This window comes from Cervus elaphus, chromosome 1 (genome assembly GCF_910594005.1).
Source record: "Cervus elaphus chromosome 1, mCerEla1.1, whole genome shotgun sequence".
Lineage (NCBI taxonomy): Eukaryota > Metazoa > Chordata > Mammalia > Artiodactyla > Cervidae > Cervus > Cervus elaphus.
The window spans coordinates 93,549,460-93,561,406 of NC_057815.1; the positions used below are offsets into that span (position 1 = coordinate 93,549,460).

The window sequence follows — 11,947 nt, forward strand, 5'->3', positions numbered from 1 at the left end:
CAATTCTGCAGCAGAAATTTAATGCTATTTATGACATCAAGTGTATGTAGAGAAAATACATACACTTAAAACCAGAAGACTCTGCTCTGTCAGTTGAGTAAGACACTATTACCCTTCATGTCCTTTCCTGGGCCATTCTTTAGTGCTTTTTGTGGGAAATTAACTGCTATCTAAATAAATCACCTTCCTTCTTCACTGATATTATGTAGTCCACTTTTTTAAATCTAAAACACTAGGATGAGGGGTCAATGAATGATAAATAAAACATATTAAGAAACAATAATTAAATGATAACAAATTAAGAAACAATAATGATAAATGATAACATATCAACAAACAGTAAATAAAATGCTATCGACTAGCTCTAACAAAAATACTCAGACAGAAAAAGGGACACAGATGTATAGAACAGACTTTTGGACTCTATGGGAGAAGGCGAGGGTGGGATGATCTGAGAGAATAGCATTGAAACATGTATATTATCAAGTGTGAAACAGATCGCCAGTCCAGGTTGGATAAAATAAAAATAAAACTGTTCAACAGTAGGCACATCTGCCTTGAATATAATAGCCTCCCTATCACATCAAGATCAATGGGTTAAACATTTGTCTGTGAAGTTTTCAAGTGTTCCTGCATATACAGGAATATTAGAATAGGGAACCTCAAAGTTTATTTGTAAATCAAAGTGTCAATAATTCTATGGAAAATAAATTGTTCTCTGTAGAATCATTTACATTACCTACCCCGCATCTAGTAAATCTTTTCAGATATATTAACTGAAAAAAAAAAAGTTTCATTTTATAGTTATTTGGATTTAACTTGAAGATAAAAAACTGATGATATCTCTAATTTCATTAGACTTGAATAGGAACTTGCAACCCTCCAAAAATGTTTGTATTCAAACAGCTGCTATATATTCAACACTTAAATTATGTCGTCCTATCTAATTAATTCCACATGTATTATTTTATTTGTTTCCAAATCCTTTGGCCTTGTGAACATATAATCTCCATTAAAAATAAACATTCTAAAAAATAATAATAATAAAAAAATAAAAATAAAAATAAACATTCTGAGGGCAAAAAGGTTTACAGAACTGGCCCAAATGTACACAACTAAGTGATAGACCACAGCTTGCCTTGAACTTGGGAGCCTGCCCCACAATACCCATACTTTTATGTACTACATCACAATCTAAAATCACCTATGAATATGCAAAATGTGAATTATAAATCTCACCATGTGTCAATCTCTTGAAAATTCTCGTAATGGTAGTATGCTTCTCTCTATGGCAAAAAACCCATTCAATAGCTGGTCAAAATGTGAAATATAAAATTTCTAAGTCTTACTTCTACATCTAAGAAAGAGAGATATTGCAATTCTGGTAAATGAGGTAAAGAATTTCCCCTACTGATTCTCAAACACTGTCTTCATGGTCTCAATGAAACATAAAGAAGCAAAAGTTTCCTCCTTGACCTGTAAGTGGAATTTAAAGAGGTTTCCCTGAGAGGTCATGAACATTAGAATTGGATCTCAGCTCCCCTCAGGGTATGGAAATTTCCCATCACCTCATTTTTGCAAGACACAGTTATTTATGGTTTGACTTGCTCAAGTGTTTGTAAAAATTTTATGACCCGAATCAGGTAGCTTATTTTTTTTTTTTGCTTCTCCTGGGCTGCTTCTATTTGTAGATGCTTTCAATTCCTTTCATGTTCAGAAAGAGAAAACTGTATAAATTAGGACAAAACATAGTCCCTTTGCAGAGTGCAATGAAATGTGTGTTTATTTGCTAAATGCAAAAGATGACTTCTGGGATAAGGCATAGCATCAATCCAGAAAGGCATGTACTGTGTGGGGACTAGAGCAACAGTCATGCTTACTAAAGAGTAACAATTTTATATGTGAATGTTTTTCATGCAAAAATCTATACATTAATCCAAATTCCGCTTTTCTTCTCTCAGTACTTGATCTCTATATGCCATAATTTTGAAATTAATTAAAAGTACAATTTCCAGATCTTAAAGAAATCTTTCTCTTTTAATTTTTTTTTTTTTTAAGAGCAAGATTGACTGTTTACTCTATGAACTGTAGCATTGCAATTGAAGCTGGAGGGAAAACCAGGGCTTAGCTCATAAAGTCCTTGCAGAGAGTCTATACCAATGATGTGCCCCTCTATACACTCTTGTATTCTACCTGTTTTTAATGCTTAGTCACACTCCCCAGAAAGAAGCACTGTTGAAGTGATTCATCAGAAAGGTAAATATTCGTAATTGCCTAGACTTCATTTGCACATGGTATTAAGGGACAAGTGCTATTATATTTTCAGTTAAATTTTAGATGCTTTTCCTGACATGGAATAGCCATCTGACACAGACCAACCACACTGCTAGAGGGGATATTTTAAAATTATTGCTCAACAGCAGGACTCCAGCAAGTAATCCTGGAATTCTGGTTCCTACTTCAAAGCACATGTAGCATCTTTTACTTTATTCCAAGTCCTGATTTACTTAATCCTTTATTATTTGCTTCAGCTAGAGGAAGTGAGTGGGATAAGAAATAATGCTGTGATAATAGGATGGGGCAGATAATGTAACAGGTATGTTATAGAAATAGGGTAAATTCAGAAAAACCTTACAAATCAGAAAAGAGAGAAGGACATGAGGGGATGATGTAGAGGGGAGTTAGTGACAATATGGCTCTTCCAGAATTTATCCAATAGTCCATGCTTCCTGAAAGATTAAAATTCCATCCTGAAAATTAATTAATTAAATTATAGCATTTATATTAAATCTACAAACATAAAGGACTCAAGTCTGTACCATTTCTTCTGTTCTTTAGGATTGTTTATTCATGGGAATATAGCAAAAAATTTACAAGCTAAAGCCTTGTGGTATGTTCTCAGTTCAGTTCAGTTCAGTTGCTTAGTCGTGTCTGACTCTTTGCGACCCTATGAACTGCAGCACACCAGGCCTCCCTGTCCATCACCAACTCCCGAAATTTACTCAAACTCATGTCCATCGAGTCGGTGATGCCATCCAACCATTTCATCCTCTGTTGTCCCCTTCTCCTCCTGCCCTCAATCTTTCCCAGCATCAGGATCTTTTCCAATGAGTCAGCTCTTCACACCAGGTAGCCAAAATATTAGAGTTTCAGCTTCAACATCAGTCCTTCCAATGAACACTCAGGATTGATTTCCCTTAGGATGGACTCGTTGGATCTCCTTGCAGTTCAAGGAACTCTCAAGAGTCTTCTCCAACACCACAGTTCAAAAGCATCAATTCTTTTGCATTCAGCTTTCTTTATAGTCCAACTTTCACATCCATACATGACCACTGGAAAAACCATAGCCTTGACTAGATGGACCTTTGTGAACAAAGTAATGTCTCTGATTTTTCACATGCTGTCTAGGTTGGTCATAACTTTCCTTCCAAGGAGTAAGCATCTTTTAACTTCATGACTGCAATCACCATCTGCAGTGATTTTGGAGCCCAGAAAAATAAAGTAGCTATTGTTTCCACTGTTTCCCGATCTATCTGCCATGAAGTGATGGGAGTGGATGCCATGATCTTAGTTTTCTGAATGTTCAGTTTTAAGCCAACTTTTTCACTCTCCTCTTTCACTTTCATCAAGAGGCTCTTTGGTTCTTCTTCACTTTCTGCCATAAGGGTGGTGTCATCTGCATATCTGAGGCTATTGAGATTTCTCCCAGCAATCTTAAACCCAGCTTGTGCTTCCTCCAGCCCAGCGTTTCTCATGATGTACTCTGTATATGTTAAATAAGCAGGGTGACAATATACAGCCTTGATGTACTCCTTTTCCTATTTGGAACCAGTCTGTTGTTCCATGTCCAGTTCTAACTTTTCTTCCTGACCAGCATACAGATTTCTCAAAAGGCAGGTCAGGTGGTCTGGTATTCCCATTTCTTTCAGAATTTTCCACAGCTTATCATGATCCACACAGTCAAAGCTTTGGCATAGTCAGTCAATAAAGCAGAAATAGATGTTTTTCTGGAACTCTCTTGATTTTTTTTGATGATCCAGCAGATGTTGGCAATTTGAACTCTGGTTCCTCTGCCTTTTCTAAAACCAGCTTGACCATCTGGACATTCACGGTTCACATATTGCTGAAGCCTGGCTTGGAGAATTTTGAGCATTACTTTGCTAGTGTGTGAGATGAGTGCAATTGTGTGGTAGTTTGAGCATTCTTTGGCATTGCCTTTCTTTGGGATTGGAATGAAAACTGACCTTTTCCAGTGCTGTGGTCACTGCTGAGTTTTTCAAATTTGCTGACATATTGAGTGCAGCACTTTCACAACATCATCTTTTAGGATTTGAAATAGCTCAACTGGAATTCCATCACCTCCACTAGCTTTGTTCCTAGTTATACTTCCTAAGGCCCACTTGACTTCATAGTCCAGAAGCAACTCCCTTATGATTATACAGTGGAAGTGAGAAATAGATTTAAGGGATTAGATCTGATAGACAGAGTGCCTGATGAACTATGGACGGAGGTTCATGACATTGTACAGGAGACAGGGATCAAGACCATCACCAAGAAAAAGAGATGCAAAAAAGCAAAATGGCTGTCTGAGGGGGCCTTACAAATAGCTGTGAAAAGAAGAGAAGTGAAAAGCAAAGGAGAAAAGGAAAGATATACCCATTTGAATGCAGAGTTCCAAAGAATAGCAAGGAGAGAGAAGAAAGCCTTCATCAGTGATCAGTGCAAAGAAATAGAGGAAAACAATAGAATGGGAAAGACTAGAGATCTCTTCAAGAAAATTAGAGATACCAAGGGAACATTTCATGCAAAGATGGGCTCAATAAAGGACAGAAATGGTATCGATCTAACAGAAGCAGAAGATATTAAGAACAGGTGGCAAAAATACACTGAAGAACTGTACAAAAAAGATCTTCACAACCCAGATAATCACGATGGTGTGATCACTCACCCAGAGCCAGACATCCTGGAATGTGGTGTGTTCTAACAACTAGTAAATCTAGTTTCCTATTCTTCTCTTTTTTTCTTCTGTCACCAAACTTATTTAAAGACAAGCACACATGAATATAATTTTAGAATTGTTATATCAATTTCCATGAAAATATGCTTTGTCATTGGGGCCAGTTTAAGAAATCTATTAGTCATCCAGGTGGAAATACCATGGAAGAATTTGGATTTCCAGGTCTCAACCTCAAAGAATCATTTCTCAAAGAAAGTGTGCCAGGAAAGATGGGATGAAACACTGCTGATGGATTCTGTAAGATGAGAAGTGAGTGATGACAGCTATGTGGAATAACATAGAGGGCACTGGTGACCCGGAAAAGAGAAGTTTAACTGAAGTGTGGCTGAAAGGGTTTAAGCAGAACAGAAGGAGAGAAAGGGGAGACAAGTGTTAAAGAATCTCTTGTGTTTTGTAAGAAAGAAGAGAGAATGAAATGAAAGAGTAGCTGATAAAGAAAAAGGAATCAGTGGGAGATATTACTTTAAAGATGAAAGGTATAGCAGATTTGCTTCTTTGCTGAAATAAAATGATCAAATAAAAAGTGAAATGTAGATAAAATAGATATAGAAGCTATTTTTAGACCAATGCCCTCACGCAAACAAGAAGGAAATAAGGTCTAGTGTACAATAAAGAGGTTGATTGCTTTGCATAGGAGCATAGATAATGAATGCATTTTTAAGAGTAGGTAAGAAGGTAGCAAATATCTGAATGGGTGCTGGAAAATTGGTAGATAGAGTTGCAAGAATCTAAAGAAGTTCCCTTCAGATAGTTTACATTTTCAAAATGAAATAGGAAGTAACCTTATTTAATGTCTCCAAATAAGTTGGATGTTTGCAGTTTTTTCATGTTTTTTTAGGCCAATACTCTCCTTCAAATTAAAATGTTATCTTATTACTACTTTGTAATGTCTTTGTATCATAAATAGTGTTAAAATTTTCTATTCTGATACACAGATTAGATTTATAATCAATTATCTACAGTGAGTTTCTTTTAAAAAGCAGCAAGACCAAGATTTTTTTCAAAATAAGAGCATTAAAGAACCAAACAAAAAAGGTGAGCAATGAGCTGAAAAGTAATATGTTTAATCAATAAAGCTATTTCATGTGAAGAAACTAGGGAGACCTACAGAAGAGAGAAGAGATTTGTGGAATCTAATTGCAGATAATAACTTCAGCATGAATGGTCAGAATGGCCTTACCTTCGTAATAGAAAATGTAAATTCTGAACCTACTCTGTTGCTAGAGAATTGCCAAAAATATTATTTAGCTTTAGGGATCTCATTATGAACCTTCCAATTTTCATAATTAAAATAGTAAAAGTGATCATCAGAAAGTTCTCACAGAGATCAACATTTACACACTGTCAGGACTGCAAGGAGATCCAACCAGTCCATCTAAAGGAGAGCAGTCCTGGGTGTTCATTGGAAGGACTGATGTTGAAACTGAAACCAGTACTTTGGCCACCTGATGCGAAGAGCTGACTCATTTGAAAAGACCCTGATGCTGGGAAAGATTGAGGGCAGGAGGAGAAGGGGATGACAGAGAATGAGATGGTTCGATGGCATCACCGACTCAATGGACATGGGTTTGGGTGGACTCCAGGAGTTGGTGATGGACAGGGAGGCCTGGCATGCTGCGGTCCATGGGGTCGCAAAGAGTCAGACACGACTGAGCCACTGAACTGAAACTGAGCAGTTTTTTCTTCTTCTTTGACATGAGGCAAGAAAAATAATTATTAGGTGAATCCAGATGTTCAATTTGAAGATATTTTAGGCAGCCAGTAAACATTGCTCTCTGTTATGACGTTGCAAAAATCAAATGGACACTCCCTGCCAGGATATGTGCATGTGTACCAAGTTGCTTCAGTCATGTCCTACTCTTCACGACCCTATGGAGCCCACCAGGCTCCTCTATTCGTGGGATTTTCCAGGCAAGAATACTGGAGTAGGTCCCTACGCCTTCCACCAGGGGCTCTTCCTGACCCTGGGATTGAACTAGCGTTTCTTATGTCTCCTGCGTTGGCAGGCGTGTTCTTTACCACTAGCATCATCTGGGAAGCCTATGTGCAAAGATGTTTGATGCCAAATTGCTGAGTCATCCATAAACACATGGAGGATATGATTTTTAATTATTATTCTAATCAAAATTATTCTGATGCCCATAATTCTTTTTGAACTTAAAAGTCAGAAAACAACAGATTTCTTGATCAGAAGAAATTTGTCTAATTTTCACATCTCTCCTTGCATCAGAAGAAACCTGTGTAATTTTCACATCTCACCTTGCATCACATTCCCTCCTGTCCACTGATTATCCTGACCTTCTTCTATTCAAGCTGGCTTCTACCTTATAAGTTTTTCACAAGCTTTTCCGTAGTCCCTTGAAATGCTCTTCTCACGGATGTGTTTAAGGATGATTCTATCTCATCATTTAGGTCTCAGTTTAGAAGTAACCTCTCAGAAAAGCCCCACTGTCCACCTAACTAAAGTTGTCTGGTCACATAGGCACCATTCCATTACAGTTTCTGACAATCTGTTAACACTTCATGACTTTGTTTTCATGTCTATGTATTGTCTCCTGCACTGGAATGCAATCCCCAAGGTAAAAGAGAAGCATCACCTTATTCATGACAGGTGTCCCTGATCGGACACGTCATACAATGTAACCAAATATTCTTCAGTAGATAAATGAACCTCAAAGTTTTCGAAAATAGCTGATGATAACTAACATGAAATATCTACTGTACACATGTTTTGTGTATAAAAATAAATACTGGCTTAAGTATTGTCTTTGCTTTAAATACTATGACTGATATTGTAACTATTTCTATCATATATACTATGTATTTTTAAAGCTAAGAAAACTATAACAGAATGCTAATTTAGTCTAAGACATTAGATTTCCCATATGCTAGGTAAGGGAGACTTTTTAAAAGATATCAGTGTCTCTCTGCTGCTGCTGCTGCTGCTGCTAAGTCACTTCAGTCGTGTCCGACTCGGTGCGACCCCATAGACGGCAGCCCACCAGGCTCCCGTCCCTGGGATTCTCCAGGCAAGAACACTGGAGTGGGCTGCCATTTCCTTCTCCAGTGCATGAAAATAAAAAGTGAAAGTGAAGTCACTCAGTCGTGTCCGACTCTTCACGACCCCATGGATTGCAGCCCACCAGGCTCCTCCATCCATGGGATTTTCCAGGCAAGACTACTCTCTAGTGACAGACAAAGCAAGATCTGGAGGAAAAGAAATGTCACTTGGATTATAAAATCCAGCTCTATGATGTAACAGCAAGAAAAATTTTCCCAGAGTTAAAGAAAAATTTAGACCTTTACAGAGTTACTTTTTTTTCATAAAGGCCATAGCTACAGACACTAGATTCTGAAGTATCTTGACTCCCAGTGTGAGTGATTCTTATTCTGCTTCTCTAAAGGAGAAATAACAGCAGCAGAGAGTTTTGGCAGTGCTGTATTCCTTATTAAATAGTAAAGTACTGAGTACAGTACTAATCTGAAGTTGTGTTTGCTTCCAAAAGTTTCCAGAAAAGACACTTGGAAACATGCAAACCAGATAATTCTAACTCCTATATTGTATATATACATAAATACACACACACACACACACACATATTCACCTCTACTTTTCAGTATTAATTTGTAATATTAAAAAACAAGTTACTTTCACACTTATATTCATTCAAAGATATTTATTAAGCACCTACTAGCTTACTGACAGTGTTCTATCCATAGCATGAAGCAATAAACATAACCCTTGACCTTACAAGGATTACAAATTTGTTCGAAGGAAAAGGTAAAATAAAAGCCAAGAAATATACATGTTTCGATGCTGTTCTCTCAAAACATCCCACCCTCGCCTTCTCCCCCAGAGTCCAAAAGTCTGTTCTGTACATCTTTGTCTCTTTTTCTGTTTTGCATATAGGGTTATCATTACCATCTTTCTAAATCCCATATATATATATGTGTCAATGTATGACAAGATCCACTGCGGTATTGTAAAGTGATTAGCCTCCAACTAATAAAAATAAATGAAAAATAATAATTAAAAAAAGCTAATGAAAAAAAAAGCCAAGAAATAATTTTTAAAGTATAGTTTGTGACTTTGATATTAAGGATATAATCAGATGAAGAGTTAAAGAGTAACCTAGAAAAATGGCTAGAGAAAGCCATCAGGGAAAACTTGTCTAAGGAAATGAGAGTTCATCTGAAAGAGGGGGAAAAAATGAGATAGAGACAGAGAAGAAAAACTCTGGGAAAGAGAATTTCGGGAGTAAGCAGAGTAAGAAAAGCAAAAGCCTCAAACCGGAAAAGGCTTGAATTGCTCAAAAGGCAGAATAAAAAAATAGAGAGAAAGAGAAAGTGGCCAGAGCCTTGTGAGAAAGGGTATGGAGCCCAAAATGCACTGGAGAGGTGGGGAATAACAGGATTACAGAATCTTCACCTGATTTGCATGATTAAATAATGCCAGTGACTGCTATATCCTCAATAGATTGGAATGAATGGGAAGGTAAAGGCACCCTGTATGCAGGTGAGGAAGCAACAGTTAGAGCTGGACATGGAACAACAGCCTGGTTCCAAATAGGGAAAGGAGTATGTCAAGGCTGTATATTGTCACCCTGCTTATTAACTTATATGCAGAGTACATCATGAGAAACACTGGGCTGGAGGAAGCACAAGCTAGAATCAAGATTGCTCGGAGAAATATTAATAACCTCAGATATGCAGATGACACCACCCTTATGGCAGAAAGTGAAGAAGAACTAAAGAGACTCTTGACGAAAGTGAAAGAGGAGAGTGAAAAAGTTGGCTTAAAACTGAGCATTCAGAAAACTAAGATCATGGCATCCGGTCCCATCAGTTCATGGCAAATAGTTGGGGAAATAGTGGAAACAGTGGCTGACTTTATTTTTCTGGGCTCCAAAATCACTGCAGATGGTGATTGCAGCCATGAAATTAAAAGAGACTTACTCCTTGGAAGGAAAGTTATGACCAACCTAGACAGCATGTGAAAAATCAGAGACATTACTTTGCCAACAAAGGTCCATCTGGTCAAGGCTATGGTTTTTCCAGTGGTCATGTATGCATGTGAGAGTTGGACTATAAAGAAAGCTGAATGCCAAAGAATTGATGCTTTTGAACTGTGGTGTTGGAGAACTCCTTGAACTGCAAGGAGATCCAACCAGTCCATCCTAAAGGACAGCAGTCCTGGGTGTTCATTGGAAGGACCGATGTTGAAGCTGAGACTCCAATACTTTGGCCACCTCATGCGGAGAGCTGATTCATTTGAGAAGACCCTGATGCTGGGAAAGATTGAGGGCAGGAGGAGAAGGGGACAACAGAGGATGAAATGGTTGGATGGCATCACCAACTCGATGGACATGAGTTTGAGTAAATTTCGGGAGTTGGTGATGGACAGGGAGGCCTGGCATGCTGCTATTCATGGGGTCTCAAAGAGTCGGACACGACTGAGCAACTGAACTGAACTGAACTGAATTGAACTGAAAGGCACGTTGTCCTTGTAAGAAAGACTGCTCTTGGCATGTAAGCTAATGACCACACAAGGCCCCTTGTCTCATCCACAGTTTCCTCATGGCGTTTTTCACCTCCACGTTCCTCAAGCTGCAGATCAGGAGATTTAACATGGGTGCAACGATGGTGAAGGACACAGCCATTGCCTTGTCTATGGGGTAAGTGACCACAGGCCTCACATACAAGAAAATACAAGGCATGAAGAACATGAAGACCACCATGAGGTGGAGAGGGCTTTATGCCGCCCTTCAGAACTGCAGGACTTCAGGGAGCAGAGAATGACCACATAAGAGGTGACGAGGATGAAGAAGATGATGAGACACATCACCCCACTGTTGAGGATGACTAAGAGGCCCAGGGTGCGGGTGTCCATGCAGGCCAGTTTCAGCAACGGAAACAAATCACACATAAAATGATCAATGACGTTGGAACCACAGAAGGGAATTTGATACATGAAGAGAAGCTGCACAGTTGCATGGATAAATGCCATGACCCTCCCAGTAGTAGGCAGCACACAGGAGGCCTCATGATGGTCTTGTAGTGAAGAGGCTTACAGATGGCCACGTAACGGTCATAGGCCATCACAGTGAGAAGGATGATGCCCACTCCACCAAAGAAGTGCTCAGCGAAGAGCTGGGCCATGCAGGCTTTGAGCGAGATGGCAGTGCTGTCAGAGAGGGAGTCCATGATCATCTTGGGGGCAACGACGGAAGAGCAGGTGACATCCATGATGGACAAGGAGGTAAGGAAAAAATACACGGGTGACCTCAGACTCTGACTTGTGACCACAGTTACCACAATGAGGAGGTTCCCCAAAACGGGGGACACGTACACGATAAAAAACACAGCAGAGAGTATTTTCCGCAGCTCTGGGTTCTTTGCAATGCCCAAAAGAATGAATTCCGTCACATTGCTGGGGTTCCCCATTCACTGCGGGCTGAGGTAGGCTTATCCCTCTAAGCTGGAAAATCTACAAAAGAGTATTATTCTAAGTTAGTAATTATTACAAATTTGGGATTTTTATTTTCTGGACTCTCTCTCACACCGTCTTGACTTACCTTTTCCTTCAGCCATCAGTACAGCAGCTAGCTGCAAACAGTCGTATCCTGATGACACCTTGATCCCTGTCATTACCCCTGTAACACCGCTAACCAGTGTATCTCTTGCTTTTCTGACACTTGCTGCTTGAGACACTTAGAAGATCCTGGTTCATCACCCTGGGATGTAAATCATGTGGCAATATGGAGAAGTAGCATACCTTTAGGAAAGCCTAGATCGCCAGTCGATAGGAGCCAGTGGATAGACGGTAACCAGCCTAGCGCAATCTAAGATTCAGTTTTGCTCCTCTCCTGTTTCACTCTCCGCTATTCACTACCTTCACTCTCTTTTCCAAAATGAACTACCTACACACAA

The 11,947-nt window shown here is 39.0% G+C and overlaps 1 pseudogene; it reads right to left on the reverse strand.

The window, feature by feature from the left end:
* Positions 1-10,551: 10,551 nt before the first annotated feature.
* Positions 10,552-11,461, reverse strand: LOC122676417 (annotated as a pseudogene).
* Between the last annotated feature and the right edge of the window lie 486 nt (positions 11,462-11,947).